The sequence below is a fragment of the Hyla sarda genome, chromosome 1 (assembly GCF_029499605.1).
Source record: "Hyla sarda isolate aHylSar1 chromosome 1, aHylSar1.hap1, whole genome shotgun sequence".
Classification (NCBI taxonomy): Eukaryota; Metazoa; Chordata; class Amphibia; order Anura; family Hylidae; genus Hyla; species Hyla sarda.
This window is the reverse complement of record NC_079189.1, coordinates 252,340,860-252,361,980: the sequence shown is the minus strand read 5'-3', so window position 1 is coordinate 252,361,980 and position 21,121 is coordinate 252,340,860. Positions and strand designations below refer to the sequence as shown.

General features: G+C 43.7%; 1 protein-coding gene across 5 annotated transcripts in view; it reads left to right on the top strand.

Moving 5' to 3' along the window:
- The window catches only part of LOC130367859 (excitatory amino acid transporter 1-like), a 338,220-nt gene that overhangs the window by 174,709 nt on the left and 142,390 nt on the right, over positions 1-21,121 (top strand). For 4 of the 5 annotated variants that reach the window (XM_056570764.1, XM_056570754.1, XM_056570774.1 and 1 more), the window contains 2 exons: positions 822-927; positions 1,953-2,015. The gene's annotated coding sequence lies outside the window, so the exon portion shown is untranslated. Of the gene's footprint in view, positions 1-821; positions 928-1,093; positions 1,165-1,952; positions 2,016-21,121 lie in introns of all 5 variants that reach the window. The other variant, XM_056570782.1, reaches the window with a different exon arrangement.

Here is a 21,121-nt window from a genome sequence, read left to right as displayed (position 1 = left end):
CACTGCGTCCTTAAAACAGTTCATAAGGCGCCAGGCCTCCTGGATGGCCTCCACGTCGTGGGTCCCAGGGAACAGGCCGTAAAGCACCGAATGGTACGATAGGCAGCTCCTGGGCACTGAGTCTCTGAGTTCCTGTTCTAGGGCGTCCAACAGACCCTGTGCAAAGGGGCACTGCCAAAACACGTGGAAAGATGTTTCCTCCACGTAGGGGCAACGGGGGCAGTACCGGGTCTTGCACAGGTTGCGGGCATGCATGAATGACCTGAGAGAGAGACCTCCCATGACGGCCATCCACGACAAGTCCTTGTGTCCATTGGTAAGCCGCTTTGAGGCCACATTGTTCCAAACTGTCTCTGCAGTGGCTGCGGGGAGTCCCGGAACCAGCTCGGTCGAGTCCTTAGCTCGGATGAGCTTGTGGATTGTCTTCGGCTTCCATAGGTCTGGTTTCAGTCCTTCCAGCTGGTGCTCCCTCACAAACCGGACAACATCCCCATAGAACCAGGGAGTGTTCCAGTTGTAAGGGATGGAGCTGTCCCACTTGTCCCAGCCCAGCTGTCTCCAGAGGGGCATGAGAAGCAAGCGAGACATGGACCTGCCCGCTGAGCCAGTCTTTTCTACAAAAGTCCGCTGCACCGTGACACATGCAAAGGAGGCCCTCAGCAGAGCGGGGATGTCGGGTATTCCCTTCCCACCCTTGCGGTGTTCCTTGTACATCACGGTCCTCTTGACTCTGTCCATTTTGCCCCAGACGAAGCCAAACACTGTCCGGGTGATGGCCTTGCAAACGGTGGTAAACAATGTTGTTTTCTTATTCTGTCCAGATATCGCTGTCCAGATATCAAGCCGAAGAAGGAAAGTACTGCCGGATCACCTGTGTGTTCTTCGTGGACGTGTTGTGAAACTCGTGGTACTCCAGTGCCCAGGCGGGTAAGTCTGTAATGTTCTCTAAACCTATGAAATAAAGGTCTTGTTGTGGATCCAATATAATACATCTGGCAGGGACACTTTATGCAATATATTACGTGGTCAGTCCTGCAGGTGATAAAATCCTTAACATGTACTTCGGTCCCGCCTATTTGGTAATTTTTTCCAGGAAGGAGATATTTACAAAAAGAACAGTTCCCGCATCTGTAGTTACCAACTGGACTGGATTCATTCAACCAGGTTCTTTTGTTGTTTTTGGTCTCATTTTTAGATTTATATGTACTCCTTACTAAGACATTCTTGATAGTGGTGGTTTTGCAGTATGCAGAGGTTTCACTGTAAATATGTGGGCCATAAGTCGACCATCAACAAGTAAGGAATAGGGTCCTGTGGGTTATCTAATACTGGTGCTCATATCTGGGTCTTATCTTCAGTCCTAAACTTTACTGGCTTCTTATTTACCTGGTCTCTTTCTAGCCAGTAAGACAAAAAACAAGGATTACATGGGCATCAACAGGGGTAGTTTTGTAGGAGCAGAAAGAGTCCAAGACAGGATGTTGCTCCACTTGCCTTACTCCTGTGGCTCAAATATATTCAGAATAGCTTTAACATTTTAGTTTTGTGGGACTTTATTGCAGCTATAGTGTTACAATATTACGTTGTACTGGGAAATAAACAGTTAAGCTAGGCTATAATCTGATCACAAATCAGATGTTTACCAAATCATGCATGTAATTTCAGCCTAAGCATTAGGTGCTTGGAGAACAGCGGCAACATAGCAATGTTATGCCTGTTTTGCAACATTTTGGACCATGGGCTGTAGGTAGATTTAGTCATTTCTCCAATGCACCACAACATTCTTCATTACTATACTTCACTATTTGTATTTCTTATGCTTTCTTTTTTTCCCTTTCACCCACACACTTTATTCCTCCCCTTCACTATGATTCTCTCCCGTAACATCCCCTCCCACGTAGGCAGCCCTTGCTCTGTCTCCTTCATACATTGCTCTATTCTTTTTCTTCTAGCTTCTAACTCAGTCTGTTCGGTTACATGAGTGAAGATCTTTAGGAACAAGAACATTGGAGCAGGTAATTATTTAAGATTCTTTCAGATGTACCTTTTATAGACATGAAAACATAGACCTTTAGCGTAACTGTGCATACTCCTCATTCACAGTTATTCATAAAACAATACAAATGAGAGAATTCTTCTAAATAAACCTATTTTCTCAATTCATAAACAGAAAAATCTAATACCATGTAGCAGTCAAACATGTAACTTTCCAAATATGTTATATTCATGTTCTAATATTCTCTCATCCCTCCCTTCCATAAAACATACCTTAGCGTCAAGCTTCATGTCTTTCCATACACATACAGTTTACATGCTACTCTCCTCACATACCTTTACCTTCTTTTAAAGGCATAAGCATACTTATTAAAGCTTACATTCAAGCTGTCCATCTTATATAGACAGATATCACATAAGACTGTTGAAGTTAGAATAAGAGTGTGATATACAGCATCCTTATGAGGAGATAACATGTGGACTTTATGGGAATATTCTATCATTTTGAATTGTTTCGGATTTGTAGTAAAGTTGCAGGTGTTAGTCTTAAGTAGCATATACTCTTTGTTCTAGGCTAATTTACATATTTTGCCTGATTTGTCATCACTTTATAGAGAATAATGGGTACATTGATTCCTAACTTATGTTTTAGAATTTACCATAAACATGGGCTTGGGCCCCATTATGAGAGCCAAGCCATGGAGTCAGGGACATAGGCTCATGGGCCCTGGTGCAAGAGTTTAGTGTGGATCTCTGCTCTCCTGGGCATCCCACATCTAACTTGCAACTGTATCATTGACAGTATTTCCTCTAAAACTATGTAGTTGGTGAACTGGGTAGGTAGAGACCTATAGTAATGTTCCCTGTGAGCTAGGCAGTACAGAAAAGTACCAGATAAATATTAACATACAGTGTCCCAATTAATTAGCTATAACACAGCCAGGTATAAAGGGCCACATAGTATTAAATAGATTTAAACAGCATTTAGGTCTAGCACAGTTAAATACAAAAACTGTCTTATGACACACACATTGATAAATCTGGGCCATTGTCTATATTCCTTGTGATCTAGGGAAGAGAAGGGATTAATGACAGAATCGCTGGCAGTCTAGGGTAGTGAGGGAGTTAATATTAGGATCCATGGGGGTTTAGGGCAATATAGGCATTTCTGTCAGTATTCCTGGTGGTTTAAAGCAGTGAAGGGGTTAATGGAAGATGTGGGGGGAGGGGAAGGGAGTCTAAGGTACTCAAAATGTTAATTTTAAGACCCCTGATCTTGAAGGATTTATGATGCATACGCAGGATCTATTTATTAGTTACCCCCTCAGGAAGTAGGTGAGCAGCGTCAGAAAGGGAGCGATCCAGTACAGCAGCTTTATTTCCTGATGCTGGAAGAGAAAAGTAGTTTCAGGCATCTATGTTCACTTGTTCACAAGTCACACAATACACTTCTCACCAACCTCCTGAGGAGGGCACAATACTAAGAGCTCCATGGCCTGCTATAGGTTAAAGTGTAGCCCTGTTTACTCTAGATATGTCCACTAGATCTATGTATCCAATCACATCTCAGCAGTGTCTTGGAGGCAGAGGAATAATGAAGTAAAATAACTATGTATATATATATATATATATATATATATATATATATATATATATATATATATACACTGATCTTCTGAACTAATCTTTTGCATGAACTATATCATACCAAGTTATTCCAAAAAAGAAACTAGACCATAATCTTTTCCATAATCACTGGGCACTAAACATAGAGTTAGGTGCAGGGAGGGGGAGAGATGTCTTTGTAAGGATATGTTCACACGGCAGAATTTCCAGAAGAGTTCCGCTGGAAATTCCACAGTAATTTACTGCAAATTGATTTTAATGGGATTCTGCAGTCTTCTTCAGACAGCAGAATTTGGAATGCCTGCCACGGAAATTCTGCTTTCTGCATTCCATTAAAATATAAGTATATTTTGAGTCATATATTTTGTGGAATTCCGCAGCAGAATCCCATCAATGGTGCATGAATTTCTCTGGAATCCGGTGTTCTTAGAGCATAGAAATTCCACCAAAATTCCGCTGATATTCCGCAATGCTGTTCAGCAGGTGCCAGTCTCTTAAAAAATCTGCCTGTGCGGCAACAGACTGTCCAGCACATAGGGAAATCTCTGCTAGCTCCGAACTAGCATAGAGTTCCACTGTGACTCATGCCAAGACTTTGGTATGAATGTTATTAAATCTGGTAGTCACACGATACACGATGCTGCACCCACTTTTTCAACTGTGGCAAGCTTGGCCTAAATCTGCCTAAAAGTCATAAATCTTTGCACAACTGCTCAAATTTTGTGATTTTGTTTTTTACACATACCGATGTACCTCTGTTGTACTTTTATTTTATTTTTTTTTTTACATCAAAAACCTGGCATAAATGTATGATAATTTCCCCTCTGATCCAGGACACTATACCAAGCACTTGTAATCTTTTACTCAATGGATACAAAGGCTGCCTGTAAGTACAGCCCTGTTTAGTGTTCTTTTTCTTGCTTGTTTTTGTTATGTTTTAGTGAATACTTCTTTAGTAACACACATTAAATCCAATGCTGGCAAGTAAGCTGCTAATACAGCTTAATAAGGGTTTGTGACAAAAGCCTAACACTTTCATTCTGGTACACAAAATAACATTATATCAGTGTGTTTCTAGGAGTCATTGCTTCTCTTTAACCCCTGAAGGACCAATGCAAATAAACCTGTACGCCCCTGAAAGACCAGGCCTGTTTTTTCAAATCGGGGATGTCTGTCTTTATTAGAGAATAACTCTGGTAATGTTTTGCCAATCACGATAATTCTGACATTGTTTTTTTGTCACAAGTTGTCCTTCATGTACATAGTAAAATTAAGCCGATATCATTTGTAGTTTTTTTTTACAATGCAAAAAATCATGAAATTTTTACAAAAAATTACGATTTTTTGCTATTTTAACACTAATTGGTTGCATATATTTATACATACTGACCAAATAGTTTATGAAACTTATACTTTCAGATGTCTACTTTATTTTGACGTCATTTTTTAGTTTTTAATTAACATTTTAAATTAGTTAGAAGCCTAACAATTTAACTTGAAATTTTGAAAATTTGAAAAGTACATCTTTTTTTATGTGCTATGCAAGGTTTGCAGAAATTAAAAGGTAGTAGAACATAGGAACACCCCCCCAAATGACCCCATTTTAAAAACTAGACCCTTCAAGGTATTCGCTAGGGGGTACAGTGAGTATTTTAACACCATAGTTTTTTGGCAGGAATTATTACAAAGTCAGTGTTAAAAATTCGAAAATTGCAATTTTTCACAAATGCATCATTTGGGGGGCATATTTTTTGTACATCACTTCTGATATTGAAAGAAATGCACCCTATATTTTATTTAGCTGCTTGTCCCATGTTCGGAAATACCCCCGCTTTGGCCATATATGGTTCCTTGGCCGCGTGGTAGGACTCAGAAGGAGAGTAGCGCCATTTGGCTTTCAGGGCAGAACAGTACCCCCACCCCCACAAGTGACCCCATTTATATACCGCACCCCTACAAGTTATTGGCTGGACCAGGGACCTCTCTGATTGGTCCTTGGTCGGCTGGCAGTATAACGCATCTGTCTGTGACAGTTAAGGCTCCTGATGGATATATCCGCCATGTTGTGGGAATAAGCACCCGCTCATGGCGAATATATCCATTACTGCTGCGGCTGGGTAGCTCAGTGTGTCCGCTCATGACTGCTGGCGGAAAATCCGCCGCTATGAGTGGACGCACAAAGCTACCCAGCCGCAGCAGCGAGCTCATTACCGTGACTGCTGCATAATGTGTAGGATCCCGTGGCGGACATCCGCAGCATATTACATGCTGCGGATGTCCGCCAATGCGATCCTACACATTATGCTTTTTTTTTAATTAGATTCATTTAATAAATGTATTTTTAATATATATATATATATATATTTTTTTTTTTTTACACTTTTATTACATTTTTATTTATTTTTACACTTTTATTTTATTTATTTATTTATTTTTACACTTTTTAATGCTGTGGAATACTTAGTATTCCAAAGCATTGCAGTTATATGCTGCCTGCCAGTTTTCACTAGCAGGCAGCATATTTCACTAGCAGGCAATACCCAGGGCAGACCTGGGGGTCTTTGTAGATGCTCCGCGATGCTCCGGGGTGCTGCAGGAGAGACAGAGGGAGCCCCCTCTGTCAGAACTCCTTACAGCGCGCGGTCACTTCTGACCGCGGCTGTAAGGGTTAAACTGCCGGGAGTGAAGTGAACTTCACTCCCGGCAGTGCGGCAGGCCCCGGCCAGCCGCGCATTACACGCAGCACCCCGCGATCGTGATGCAGGGTGCTGCAGAGGAGACAGAGGGAGCTCCCTCCCTCTGTCATAACACTTACAGCCCGCGGTCAGTTCCGACCGCGGCTGTAAGGGTTAAAACTGCCGGGACCGAAGTTTACTTCGGTCCTGGCAGTGCAGGAGGGTCCCGGCTGTGTGATACAGCCGAGTCCCTGTCGCGATCTCGTGGGTGCACTGGGCAGCACCCACGAGAAGAATGGACGAGTATAGACGTCCAGGTGCGGGAACGCCCGCCAACCTGGACGTCTATACTCGTCCATGGTCGTTATCGGGTTAAATGGTTTATTCTATTTCAGATTCTGGGATATTGACATCAATCCCTCTTCTTGTTCAATTACTCATACAACAGGCTTATTATGTGAACAGATTATATAACAACAGAAAATCCATACAGACAGAAATGTAGACCTATTGCATATTGTTGTCAGTCTAGTTGGGCATACATGTGTCACACTACTGTATCTCCACACAGGGTTGGATAAACACATGTGCAGCCAGTGCAGTTTCATAAAGGCTCAGAAATAATACTGTTATCAAGTATGACATGCAGAAAAATGCATCTGGATGTGGTGGCAGGGTCGGGAGACCATATGGCATCACAATCGAAGTGATTAACGAGATTTCTTAATTTAAAGGGGTAATCCGCCCCTAGACATCTTATCCCCTATCTAAAGAATAGGGGATAAGATGTCAGATTGCCGCGGTCCTACTGCTGGGGAGCCCGGGGATCCCCGCTGCGGCACCGCGCTATCATTACAGCACAGAGCGAGTTCGCTCTGTGCGTAATGACGGGCGATACAGGGGACGGAGCAGCGTGATGTCATGGCTCTGCCCCTCGTGACATCACGGCCTGTCCCCTTAATGCAAGTCTATGGCAGGGGGCGTGAAGACCACCACGCCCCCTCCCATAGACTTGTATTGAAATGGGCGGGATGTCACGAGCCGTGACGTAACGATGCTCCGGCCCCTGTATTACACGTCATTACGTGCAGAGCGAACTCGCTCAGTGCTGTAATGATAGCGCAGTGCCGCAGCGGGGATCCCGGGGGTCCCCAGCAGCGGGACCGCGGCGATCTGACATCTTATCCCCTATCCTCTGGATAGGGGATAAGATGTCTAGGGCGGAGTACCCCTTTAATTTTAATTTAATTCTATTTATTTTTTTATTTAATTTTTTTATCCTTTTTTGAGGACCCATTCTGGTGAGCATTGAGCTGGTGGTCTGCCATGAGGTGAGCTACCACCTGTTCCAGCCCCTGCCTCTCAGCGTCAACCCCCCCCCATCCCCCCCCCCCCCCGGCTGTGAAACTGCAAATGTTTCATTTAATCAGCTATGGCTCATTGTTATCGCTCCAACTAGTTTCACTGGATTCTTGTGGTAATTCCAGAGGTAATATATGACAACTAGAGAGGAGTGATTTTTTTTTTTAATTCGATTCGTCCAATTTGATTCGCTTATCTCTATATAGGACCCATTGGAGGGCAAGTCTGGTGCCAGCAGCCGCAGTAATTCCAGCTCCAATAGTGTATAATTGCTGCAGTGTATAAGTTGCTGCAGTGAAAAAGCTTGTACTTGTATCTTAAAATATATCGAGCTGGCGGTCTGCCGCGAGGCCAGCTACTGCCTGTCCCAGCCCCTGCCTCTCAGCGCACCCCCATGCTCATGACTGAGTGTCCACTTCAAAAAGGAGGGACTGCAGCCCCAGCAACTTGGGCAGGAGCACATTCAGCTTCTGCACCGTTGGATAAGTGGGCACATACTGCTATAAGTTGCTGTGTTTAAAAAGCTCGTACTTATATCTTAACATCGAGCTGGCAGTCTGCTGCGAGGTGAGCTACCACCTGTTTCAGCCCCTGCCTCTCCCCCAGCCTGGAGGTGGCAACAGCCTGACGAGACCATATGGCCTCCCAATTGAAAAGATTAAAGATATTTTTTCAATTAAATTGAAGATTTTAAATAGATAAAAAAAAAAAAATTTTATTTAATGTTCTAGCAGCAATAGGAGACCACATGGCCACGGTGTGTCTGGGTCCTCTGTCTCATCTTCCACATCACCCTGTAGCTCCACAGGCTGCTCCTGCTCCTGACTATAAAAATCACCCATTTTGCAAAACATTGCCTGTGCTCCACTGCCCCCTCCCCCTCCTCTTCCAGTTCAGCCCCCACAGGGCTCGTGGCAGGGAGATGTAGACGGCACCACGTCTCCAGTGTCCTGACCAGCCATCGTTTCCACCATCTGTTGTAGGAAATGAAGAAGCAGAATGACGTCGTTCATCCTGTAATCCTGGCGACTGACTAATAATGTGGCTTGCTAAAAGGGCCTGAGCAAATGGCAGTTGTCATGTATGAGCTGCCACTGGTTGACATTGAAGTTACACAGGGGAGTCCCCCTATCCGCTTGGATCATCAAGAAATCGGTGATGGCTTTTCTCTGTTTGTATGGTTGGTCCAACATATAGAGGGTGGAATTCCAACGGGTGGAAATGTCGCATATCAGACTATGTTTTGGGATTCCGTTCTGACGCTGCAGCTCAAGAAGTGTGTGCTTTGCGGTGTACGAGTGGCTGAAGTCCATGTAAAGTTTCCTTCCCATTGTTAGGATGTCTTGCAGATGGGGAGAACACTTTAGGAACCACTTGACAACCAGATTGAACATGTGTGCCATGCAGGGCGCATGGCTCAGGCTTTCTTGATGCAGCACAGACAAGATGTCTTCCCATTGTCGGTCACCAAGGTTCCCACCATTCCCAGTTTTCGTGGAGTAAGCCATGATTCGATTTCTTGATGAATCACTTTTAGCAGTTCCTCCCCTCTGTGACTCAGTTAGCCAAGGCAAACCATGTGAAGAACAGCGTGACACACACATGGTATGCTGGAGGGGCACTGAGACTTGTCCGCTCAGTGAAGGCTGAGGACACTGTGTAGAATGAGGAGGTGGAGTCACTGTCACAGGACCAATGGCCTGATAGCATGGATGCGGAAGCGGCGTGACCTGTCCAAGTTGCTGTAGTGGCTGTGCAGGAACCACATTTACCCAGTGGGCCATAAAGGACATGTATTGTCCCTGACCGTAGTTACAGATCCACACGTCGGCGCTGCCGTGCACTTTGGTACACACAGACAGGCTCAAGGACTGGCCCACCTTCTGTTCCACAAAATTGTGCAGGGCTGGTACTGCCTTCTTCGCAAAGAAATGACGGCTTTGCACTCTCCACCTTGGCTCGGCACAAGCCATCAGTTCTCTGAAAGGTGCGGAGTCCACCACTTGTAAATGGAGGGACTGCAGCACCAGCAACTTGGACAGGAGCACATTCAGCTTCTGCGCTGTTGGATGAGTGGGCGCATACTGTTGTCTCTTGGATATGGCTTCGCCGATGAATTGTAGGTGGAATGACTGACTAAAAGTACGAAGAACAGGAGCTTCTGAGGCGACAGAAGATGGGTATGACACACAGCTTCCTTCGGCTGAGGTGGAGGAGCCTTGGCTGGCTGAAACAGGGAGCGATGTGCCACTGGGGGATGCAGCAGGCTCGACCACCACATTGGAGCCATGGTTCTCCCAGGCTGCTTTATGATGATGCTGCATATGTTGACACAGGACCGTGGTGCCAATATTGGGACCCTGGACACGTTTCACCTTCTGCTTGATGAAAAACTGACACTCCACCGAGTAGCTCATTTTCCCAACAGGTCGCACTGATTGACTGCTACAGCCGCCGACTCCAGGAACCCCTGTTTCACTGCCTCCCAGGAAGGTATGCTGCCGCGAAGCAGGTGGTCTCCCCCGGGCACTTTTGGCTCCAGACTTTCCAATTCTGCCACCATGTTGACTGCCAACCATGCTACCACCTTGCTGGCTCAGCTGCTGCCTCACGGGCAACCTGCAACCCTCTTCTCCTGATGATGATGAAGCCCCTTCGGCACCCGGCTCCCAAGCGCGATCGGCTTCATCATCATCAAATTGTGTATGCACGTCACTGATGTCCTCCTCAGGTTCATCAACAGTGTCTGCTTCAGGAGCCTGAACACCACAGTGGAGGCTGAGGACACGGTGGAGGATGAGGAGGCGGAATCGCACACTGTTGCAGAACCAACGGCCTGAGAACGTGGAGGCGGAAGCAGCGTTTCCTGTCAAAGTTGCTGTTGTGGCTGTGCAGGAACCACATTCACCCAGTGGGCAGTAAAGGACATGTATTGTCTCTGACCGTAGTTACAGCTCCACACGCCGGCACTGCTGTGCACTTTGGTACACACAGACAGGCTCAAGGACTAGCCCACCTTCTGTTCCACATAATTGTGCAGGGCTGGTGTTGCCTTTTTTGCAAAGAAATGACGGATTGGGACTCTCCACCTCTGCTGGGCACAAGCCATCAGTTCTCTTAAAGGTGCAGTGTGAACCACTTGAAAAGGGAGGGACTGCAGCAATAGCAACTTGGACAGGAGCACATTCAACTTCTGCTCCGTTGGATGAGTGGTCGCATACTGCTGTCTCTTTGACATGGCTTCGCTGATGGAATGCTGGCGGAAGGACTTTCTCGAAGTAGGAGGAGAAGGAGCATCTGGACCGACAGAAGATGGCTATGACAGACAGCTCCCTTTGGCTGAGGTGGTGGAGCCTTGGCTGGCTGAAACAGGGAGCGGCGTGCCACTGGGTGATGCAGCAGGCTGGACCACCGCATCAGAGCCACAGTTCTCCCAGGCCGCTTTATGGTGACGCTGCATATGATGATGCAGGGCCGTGGTGCCAACATTGGGACCCTGGCCACACTTCACCTTCTGCCGACACATCTTGCATGTGACCATGTTAACCTCCGCCGGATGCTTGAAAAACTGCCACACCACAGAGTAGCTGATTTTCCCCCAAACAGTCAGCACTGACTGACTGCTGAACCCCTGAAACCCTGTTCCACTATTTTCCAGGAAGGTAGGCTGCCACAAAGCAGGTGGTCTACCCCGAGCACGTTTGGCTCCAGACTTCCCACTTCTGCCACCATGCTAACTCCCAACCATGCTACCACCCACCTTGCTGGCTCAGCTGCTGCCTCACAGGCAACCTGCAACCAGGTCAGATGTCACTTGTGATGAAATGGATGACCGAGTTAACCAATTAATGACAGCTATCACGCCCCCCCTCCCGTAGGCTTGCATTGAGGGGTGGAGCGTGAGGTCACACGGGGGCTGAGGCGTGACCCACACGCCGCTGGCCCGGTGGTCGCCTGTAATCAGTCCCGGAGTGAACACGCTCCGGGGACTGATTACAAACGGAGTGGTGCGTGAATGATCCCGGGGGTCCCCAGCTGCAGGACTCCCACGATCAGGCATCTTATCCCCTATCCTTTGGATAGGGGAAAAGATGTGTAAGCACCGGAGAACCCCTTTAAGACTGTCATTGGTCTTGGGTGGTGGAGAGTCACGTGTTCCAATGGTATTGAATTATTTATTTCCTGTTAGTCATTGCCTGATCTAGTCATGGATGTCAACCTTAATAACTGCAAGGCATAGGCAAAGAGAAACTACTTTATGTGACACCTACACAATACACCTACAGGAGATTTTAGGGTATCCTATTCTAAATCCATATGTATTAATATTGGTCCCCCTTTTTGGAATTGGACTTTCTACAAGACATTGGAGTGTGTCTGTGGGATTTTTTGGCCATTCATTCAGAAGAGCATTTGTAAGGTCCGACAAGAGGGTCTGGATTATAATAACTGTTGAATTGTGCTAATAAATAATAAACCATTTTATGCAGATTATATCATTATATACAAGAAACTGTACAGTCAAGTTCAGCGATGGATATTTTTAGCACAACAATCAATTCATGAGGCTTTATTAGAGCACAACATGCCTCGTTTGGTTAGCAGTGTTATTACATGTGTTTTGCCAGCTTATTATATGTTCACTATAAGGGTACGTTCACACTGCTGACATTTGCTGGGAGCCAAAGATACCCATTAAGGGCAAACAACTTATCCAAAAATGACATCCAAAGGCAGAGCATGCAAAGAACCAACATGGAACCCTCAAAGGTCCACAACATCAAAACTTTCATAATATATTTAATCTAACATTAATGAAAAGGATTATTAAAGTAGATCTAAAACAAAAATGTACATGGGATCTGTAGGAATAATTTCCTTGTAACAGATTTGTGACCCAAATATACTATCATGACCTTACAGCACAACATTGCTTGAGATCCTATAAATATCTCTTAAATACAGAGAGGGAATTGGGTGTGTAGCACAGAATAAGAATACATGTAAAAGCTCTGTGAGACTGTGATGGATTAGACAAGGATTAGTGAGAAGGATAGAGATCTACAAACAAACTACAGAGAATGAGGCTCAGATAATTCTTGGATTGGTGATTTTATAACAACAGAATGTGGGCCATCTGTATTAATGTCACAGAGATCATGACCCCAGAAAGGACATGAGGAAGACAATGCTAAAGATTAGAAGAAATTAGAGTTCATAACAAATAAAATTATATATATATATATATATATATATATATATATATATATATACACAAACATTATCACATTATTTAAAGATGAATAGACAGCCAAACATACAGAATACATTCACATTTATAGGCTACATCAGGAATCTGAATACCTTTTGTTGGGTAGATTGATATAGTTTGTAATGCAATACCACATAACGGATACTCTACTGTATACTTTTTTTTTTGTTTTGAAAGTCAATGGCAGATATATGCATTGTGTACTGTATAAGCAGTATAGCTCAACTGTTTTTCTTCATCACCTTCTAAAAATCCTAACCCTTTCAATTTTGCACCTAAAATTCCATATTATGGCTTATTTTTTGCACCATCAATTCTACTTTGCAGTGACATTAGTCATTTTACCAAAAGATCCACAGCAAAGTGGAAAAAAAATTAATTGTGCGACAAAATTGAAGAAAAAATGCCTTTTTGTAACTTATGGGGGCTTCCGTTTCTACATTTTTATATTGATCGGACTTTTATATTGCTTTATATTCATTTTTTTCATGATATAAAAAGTGACCAAAAATATGCTATTTTGGTCTTTGGAATTTTTTTGCGCGTACGCCATTGACTGTGCCATTTCATTAATTATATATTTTTATAGTTCGGACATTTCCACACGCGACGATACCACATATGTTTATTTTTATTTACACTGGGGTTTTTTTATGGGAAAAGGGGGGTGATTCAAACTTTTATTAGGGACGGTGTTAAATGATCTTTATTAACTTTTTTTTAACACTTTTTTTGCATTGTTATAGCCCCCCCTGATGGCTATTTCACTGCACTTACCGATCTCATACACAGATCATTGCCGTGACACGGCAAACATCAGTGTAATCGACCTTCGATTGTTCAAACTTGGATTTCAGGCTATGCGCAATCAATCGCCGATCGGACGCGACGGAGGCAGGTGAGGGGGCCTCCGCTCGAGTTCTAGATGATCAGGACATCGCTCAGCCCGACTGAGCTTCCGGGAAGCTTTTACTATCATTTTAGATGCGGCGATCAACTTTGAACGCTGCGTCTAAAGGGATAATAGCGTACGGCACAACGATCAGTTAGTGTCATTAGCTGCCGGGACTGACCCAGTATGACACGGGGTCACGCCCTGCGTCCTTAAATGGGCACTGTCACCAACAGTTTTTTTTTTGATTATGTTGTAGTACTTATGTACTGCAACATATCTTTAATATAGTTTCATTTTTTTTTTTTTTTATGTTTTTTTTTTTACAATTGAAAAACTAGGGGTCTCCCTCCTAGTGGTCGGCTGCAGCTTGGCGTGGCGTGGCGTCACGCTTGAATTCGGACCAATGCCGGCCGGGCAATCTGTCCTAATTCATTCAGTCTGCGCTCGCTCCCTGCCTGTCAATCAGAGTGAGTGAGCGCAGTGAACGCCGAGGTTGCGTACATTGGCTGTCTAGATTCGCGCGCAGCCCATCCCTGCCCCCGGCATGTAAAGTGCAGTGGAGACAGCGCGCGCACACTAGTTATCAGTGCCACGCTGAGGCTCAATTAGAACTCTACATGCTGTTTATGGGGTAAGTCTGATCTGAGGTCTTAATAATATATTATAATACTTACAATAATAAATATATAAGTGAGGGCGGGAGTCGGTGCCCAGCAGGCGTCAGTGACGTTGCGCCTGCTGGGGAAGTCAGCTTCTGGGAGAGGACAACGCAGCAACACAAGAAGAGCTAAAGATGACAACTTTGTAAGTTATAAACATTTTTTTTAAAGACAGGGATTGGGTTAGGGATAGATTACCAATAGGTAGGGACAGAAGAAAAAAAAAGATGGTAGGAACTACTCTTTAAGAGGTTAAGAATAAATCTTTTTTTGTAATCTTTTTTAATTTTTTTTTCTTGATATATGTTGATTCATAGTTAATATGGCTATAAAAAGACAAAGACACATGTCCATCGAGTTCAACCAAGAAGGTGAATGGAAGGAGTATGGGTGGATGAAGGGGAGGGGGATGTGATCCTATATTTCTGTTCTAGGAATGTAACTAACCCTGTTTTGAAACCCTCAACTGTTCATGCTGTGACCAGTTCTTTAGGTAGACAGTTCACCATTTTTTTTTCTCTAGATGAAGGGAGTGCCCCCTTGTGTTTTGAGGGGGTTTTACTTGGAAAAGTTTTTCCCCGTAATTTTTTTAAGGGCCATTAATATACTTAAATAGGCTGGTCATATCCCCCTTTAAATGTCTCTTCTCAAGACTAAACAAATGTAATTATTTTAATCTTTCCACATAGCTAAGATGTTCTATGCCCCTTATATGTTTAGTTACACACCTCTGTACCCTTTCCAGCTCTCTAACATCCCTTTTATGAACCAGAGCCCAAAGCTGAACAGCATATTCCAAGTAAGGCCGTACCAGTGCTTTATAAAGTGTTGATATTAAGTCCAGTCCTACATGTCCATGCCTCCTTTGATACATTACAATATCCTGCTGGCTACTTGACATTGCATGCTATTCTGTAGTCTATGATGTACAAGTACACCCAGATCCTACTCTACCATTTACTCTCCCAGCCCCCCCCCCCCCCTCCTAAGACATATGTTGCATGCAGGTTTTTTGTATCCAAATGCATTACTTTACATTTGCCTACATTGAACCTCATTTGCCAGGTGGATGTCCAGGCACTCGGTGTGTTTAAGGCTGGCATTCCACTGAGATTTTTTCCCACCAGCAAAAACGGCAGGAAAAACTGCCACGAATTTTCCTTGCAGGTTGGCAGTTTTCTGGCGTTTTTCCTGGTGTGTGGAAATAGCCAGTTTTGTCCCCTGTAGCTAGTTTTGTCCCCAGTAGTGTACCCATGTTTACTATACAGGAGCCAAGAACCCTGCCATTATACTGACAGGATATATATACAGGAATATACAGTATATACAGCTATCTATAGATGGCTGTATATAGTGTATAAAGTAGACAAGGTCCACCTACCTTCCTCGCTCCCAGTCCCCGCCGGGTCAGTGTAGCTCCACCCCTAGTGATGATGTCATTAGGGGGCGGAGCTACAGAAGGGAACCAGGCTAGTAAATCTGAAGCTCTGTTCACATTGTCCGTTTTATAATGTGAACAGACCCTTCTGGCAGTGTCTACCCAGACAGGGAGACTCCAGCTGTTGCTGTCTGGGCATGCTGGGAGTTGTAGCTTTGCACCAATTGTTGGCTCCCTGTTTGGGTAGACATTGCATTATGGGTGCTCTCCACAGCGCCAAAAATGTCATAACCAATTTTTTTTTCTTCTTGTTTCAGATCCGTGTATGCAGAGGATTAAGGCGAATTCGATGGATTATGGCGGATTATGTTTTTTTCTTTTAATTAAATGGTTAACGAGGGCTGTGGGGGAGTGTTTTTTTAAATAAAATAATTTTTCCAATGTATTGTGGTTTTTTTTTTATTGAATTTTCAGGCTTAGTAGTGGAAGCTGGTCTCATTGACGGAATCCATTACTAAGCCAGGGCAAAGCACTAGCCCCAAAAACAGCTAGCGATAACCGCCAATTATTACCCCGGTACCCACCCCTGCCACAGGGGTGCCGGGAACAGCTGGTACCAACAGGCCTGGAGCATCAAAAATGGCACTCCTGGGCCTAGGTGGTAACAGGCTGGCGTTATTTAGGCTGGGGAGGGCCAGTAACAATGGTCCTCGCCCACCCTGGTAACGTGAGGCTGTTGCGGTTTGGTTGGTATTGTGCTGAGAATGAAAATTCGGGGAACCCTATGCATTTTTATTTATTTATTTATTTAAATAAAATAAAAAATGTATAGGGTTCCCCGTATTTTCATTCTCAGCACAATACCAACCAAATAGCAACAGCCTGACGTTACCAGGGTGGGCGAGGACCATTGTTACTGGCCCTCCCCAGCATAAATAACGCCAGCCTGTTACCGCCTATGCCCAGGAGCGCCATTTTTGACGCTCCGGGCCTGTTGGTACCGGCTCTTCCCGGCACCCCTGTGGCTGTGGGTACAGGGGTAATAATAGGCTGTTAGCGCTAGCTGTTTTTGGGGCTAGCACTAAGCCCTGGCTTAGTAATGGATTCCGTCAATAATACCGTGTTCCACTACTAAGCCTGAAAATTCAATTAAAAAAAACACAACACATCGGAAAAATTATTTTATTTTAAAAAACACTCCCCCACAGCCCACGTTAACCATTTTATTAAAAGAAAAAAAATTAATCCGCTGTGATCCATCGAATCCGCCGTAATCCTCTGCATACACGGATCTGAAACAAGAAGAAAAAAAACCCCAAAAAATTGGTTATGAAATTTTTGGCACTGTCCGCTTTGGAGAGCACCCACAATGCAATGTCTACCCAAACAGGGAGCCACCAATTGGTGCAAAACTACAACTCCCAGCATGCTGGGAGTTGTAGTTTAGCAACAGCTGGAGTCTCCCTGTCTGGGTAGACACTGCCAGAAGGGTCTGTTCACATTATAAAACGGACAATGTGAACAGAGCTTCAGATTTACTAGCCTGGTTCCCTTCTGTAGCTCCGCCCCCTAATTATGTCATCACTAGGGGCGGAGCTACACGGACCAGCCTGGGACTCGAGGGAAGTAAGCAGACTTCGTCTTCTGTATACACTATATACAGCTATATATAGATAGCTGTATATAGTGTATACCGCCCAAAGGGTCAACCTACACTGTCCAGCAGTGTAAGTTAACTCTTTCCTTGCTGGGCTTGCGCATAGCGCACAGCTCAGCAAGGGGTTAAGTAAGCCAGCAATGTGTATACTGTATACACATTGCAGGCTCACTGTAAGTTCTTGCTGGGCAGTAGATATACGATGTATACCTACGGCTCAGCATCAGCTGTTCACCCTGCTCTGTAGCCCTGAGAACAGCTGATCCCGACATTCACATCAGGAGGATCGCAGCGGGTGTCAGGAGGAGTGACATTCGCTTCTGACACATGATGCGATCTGTCTATTAATGCAGGTACTACATCTCCCAGCATGGAGTAGAGTGTGCTCCATGTTGGGAGTAGTAGTACTTGTAATTATGGAAAGATCACAGCGGTTATCACTCCTGACACCCGCTGTGATCCTCCTGTACAATATATAGATGCAGCGGCTGCTCTCCTATGGTCCCCTGCACTGCAGTATATATACACATATTCCTAGAGCTGTGATTGGCTGGAACCATCTGGCCAATCACAGCTCTCTGCGGGAAATATGAATATGTGTATATATACGTCAGTGCAGGGGACCAGAGAAGAGCGGACGCCGCATTTATACATTATACAGGAGGATGGCAACGGGCGATCTGTCAGTTAGTACAGGTACTACTACTCCCATCATGGAACAGTGTGTTCCATGTTGGGAGTAGTAGTACTACCTAAAAAATGTAAAACAAAAAGTGAAAAACACACACACACAATACATTTTTATTATTGTCAGTTACATTTTTAGTGCTTTACCCGCACACTAAAATTGATCTCTGTTTAAAAGTGAATAAACATTTCGTAATAAAAAAGATAAATTTCATTAGATACAATTTTTTCCATCACTTTATCATTTGTATAATTTTTTTTTAGGGTACCCTATGAAATTTTAATAGGTATCTCCATCATTTTTTTGGATTGCTAAAGTCCAAAAAAGAATAAAAACCGCCAGCAAAAACGCAAAATTTTAACCCCTTAACGATGCAGGACGTATATCTACGTCCTGCGCCGGCTCCCGCGATGTGAAGCGGGATCGCGCCGCGATCCTGCATCATATCGCGTCGGTCCCGGCGCTCATCAATGGCCGGGACCCGCGGCTAATACCACACATCACCGATCGCGGTGATGTGCGGTATTAACCCTTTAGAAGCGGCGGTCAAAGCTGACCGCCGCTTCTAAAGTGAGACTGAAAGTGACCCGGTGAAATCGCGGCATCCCGAACAGCTGACCGGACACCGGGAGGGCCCTTACCTGCCTCCTCGGTGTCCGATCGACGAATGACTGCTCCGTGCCTGAGATCCAGGCAGGAGCATTCAAGCGCCGATAATGCTGATCACAGGCGTGTTAATACACCCCAGTGATCAGCATAGGAGATCAGTGTGTGCAGTGTTATAGGTCCCTATGGGACCTATAACACTGCGAATTTTTTTTTTTTAAAAAGTGCTAATAAAGGTCATTTAACCCCTTCCCTAATAAAAGTTTGAATCACCCCCCTTTTCCCATAAAAAAAATAAAACAGTGTAAAATAAATAAATAAATAAACATATGTGGTATTGCCGCATGCGTAAATGTCCGAACTATAAAAATATATCATTAATTAAACCGCATGGTCAATGGCGTACGCGCAAAAAAATTCAAAAGTCCAAAAAAGCGTATTTTGGTCACTTTTTATACCATTAAAAAAATGAATAAAAAGTGATCAAAAAGTCCGATCAAAACAAAAATCATACCCATAAAAACTTCAGATCACGGCGCAAAAAATGAGCCCTCACACCGCCCTGTATGTGGAAAAATAAAAAAGTTATAGGGGTCAGAAGATGACATTTTTAAACATATAAATTTTCCTGCATGTAGTTATGATTTTTTCCAGAAGTGCGACAAAATCAAACCTATATAAGTAGGGTATCATTTTAACTGTATGGACCTACAGAATAATGATAAGGTGTAATTTTTACCGAAATATGCACTGCGTAGAAATGGAAGCCCCCAAAATTTACAAAATGGCGGTTTTTTTTCGATTTTGTCGCACAATGATTTTTTTTTCCGTTTCGCCGTGCATTTTTGGGTAAAATGACTAATGTCACTGCAAAGTAGAATTGGTGACGCAAGAAATAAGCCATAATATGGATTTTTAGGTGGAAAATTGAAAGGGTTATGATTTTTAAAAGGTAAGGAGGAAAAAACAAAAGTGCAAAAACGGAAAAACCCTGAGTCCTTAAGGGGTTAAACCAACATGGCGTTTTTCTTGGCATTTTTGCTCTCCCATAGACTTCTTTGGGAGGAATACGCCACGATTTCAGGGCAAAAAATGCCAAACTAGGTTTTGTCGGGCGTTTTGAAAATCCAGCCTCTGAGCCCGAAATTGCTGAAAAACCCCAAAAGGATTAAAAGAACGCCAAACTGAAAAACTCCAAGTGAATCTGGCTTTTGCAGTTTACTATTAACTTTCAGCTAACATCTGGCTGCAGCGTTTTTTTCACTGAAAAAACGCTGTGCGGGAAAATTGTCGTTTTTAATGGTGTTTTTGCAAAAAAAAAAAAAACTCAGTGGAGTTCCAGTCTTAGGGTACGTTCCCACACGGCGTATTTTGCTGCGTATTTGCTGCGTATTTGCTGCGTATTTGGTGCTGCGTATTTTCCTACCCATTGACTTCAACAGAGAAAATAAAATACGCAGCAGCAAATACGCAGCAAATACGCCGTGTGGGAATGCACCTTTAGTCAGCTTGTCTTTCATAGACTGTACCGTGCTACAAAGCTTAACCCCTTAAGGACCCGGGCTTTTTCCATTTTTTCATTTTCAATTTTTCCTCCTTAACTTTAAAAAATCATAACTCTTTAAATTTTTCACCTAAAATTCTATATGATGGCTTATTTTTTGCGTCACTAATTCTCTTTTGTAATGACATTAGTCATTTTACCCAAAAATCTACGGTGAAACGGGAAAAAAAATCAATGTGCGACCAAATTTATGAAAAAACACTATTTTGTAAGATTTGGGGGGCTTCCGTTTTTACGCAGTACATTTTTCGGCAAAAATGATACCATATATTTATTCTGTAGGTCCATACGGTTAAAATGATACCCTACTTGTATAGGTTTGATTTTGTATCACTTCAGAAAAAAATCATGAATACATGCAGGAAAATTTATACGTTTAAAATGGTCATCTTCTGACCCCTATAACTTTTTTATTTTTCTGTGTTCAGGGCGCTATGAGGGCTAATTTTTTGCGCCGCGATCTGTAGTTTTTAGCGGTACCATTTTTGTTTTGATCAGACTTTTTGATCACTTTTTATTCACTTTTTTGTGGTGTAAAAAGTGATCAAAAATGCGCTATTTTGGACTATTTTGGACTGGCGTACGCCATTGAACGTGCGGTTTAAAAAGCGGTATATTTTTATAATTCGGACATTTCCGCACGTGGCGATACCACATATGTTTATTTTTATTTACACTGTGTTTTTTTTATTCTTGGAAATGCCGGGTGATTCAAACTTTTATTAGGGGAAGGGATAATTGAAA